This window comes from Myotis brandtii, unplaced genomic scaffold (genome assembly GCF_000412655.1).
Source record: "Myotis brandtii unplaced genomic scaffold, ASM41265v1 scaffold61, whole genome shotgun sequence".
Lineage (NCBI taxonomy): Eukaryota > Metazoa > Chordata > Mammalia > Chiroptera > Vespertilionidae > Myotis > Myotis brandtii.
In genome coordinates, this window is record NW_005370318.1 from 1,231,790 (window position 1) to 1,232,947 (window position 1,158).

The following is a 1,158-nucleotide window of genomic DNA, read 5'->3' on the forward strand; positions in this document are numbered from 1 at the left end:
CACAGTGCAGCTTTTCCTACTGTTTCTTCTTTTTTCTTTTTATTATTATTTTTAAAATTTATCGTTATTGTTCAAAGTATTACAGATGTCCCCTTCTCCCCCCATTGACCCCCTCCACTCCACTCCCCCCAGGCCTGCACCTCATTATTGTCTGTATCCATGGGTTATGCATTTATGCATATAAGCTCTTTGCTTAATCTCCCGCCCTTTCCTCTGAGATTCGTCAGTCTGTTCCATGCTTCTATGTCTCTGGGTCTGTTTTGTTCATCAGCTTATTTTGTTCATTCGATTCCACATGAGTGCGAGCATGTGATACTTGTCTCTGACTGGCTTATTTCCCTTAGCATGATACTCTCCAGGTCCCTCCATGCTGTCTCAGAGGGTAAGAGATCCTTCTTTTTTCACTGCTCCATAGTATTTCATGGTATAAATGTACCACAGCTTTTTTATCCACTCATCTACTGATGGGCACTTGGGCTGTTTCCAGATCTTAGCTATTGTAAATTGTGTTGTTATGAACATAGGGTTACATACATTCATATATATACACTGAGTGGCCAGATTATTATGACCACTCCATCAGTACTTCATTGGGCCACCTTTTGCCTTTAATACTGCGGCGATTCTTCTTGGCATTGACTCCTCGAGATGTTGAAAGGTGATGCGAGGAATCTGACACCGTGCCTGATGAATAGCACTGTCCAGTTCTGTGAGATTTGGTGGTTGTGGAACCAGCTGCCTGATGGCTCTTTTAACTTCGTCCCACAAATGCTCAATTGGATTGAGATCTGGTGATTGTGGGGGCCATCTAAGCAGGGTAAAGTCTCCCTCATGTTCTTGAAACCACTCCTGCACAACACGAGCACCATGGCATGGCGCATTGTCTTGTTGGAAGAAGCCATCTTCATTGGGATACACCATCAACACGATAGGATGAACCTGATCAGCAATGATACTTAGGTATGTTGTGCTATTCAGACGTTGTTCCACACGAATTAAAGGGCCCAAATCATGCCAGGAAAACATGCCCCAAACCATAACACTGCCCCCACCAGCTTGAAGGGTTGTACTCATGCATGTGGGGTGCATGCTTTCATGCTGTTTCTGCCAAATTCTCACTCTGCCATCTGCATGATGCAACTGGAAACGTGATTCATC

General features: G+C 44.1%; 1 protein-coding gene across 1 annotated transcript in view; it reads left to right on the plus strand.

Annotated features, from left to right (window-relative positions):
• The window catches only part of PIGU (phosphatidylinositol glycan anchor biosynthesis, class U), an 83,373-nt gene that overhangs the window by 1,745 nt on the left and 80,470 nt on the right, over positions 1 to 1,158 (plus strand). The window lies entirely within an intron of this gene.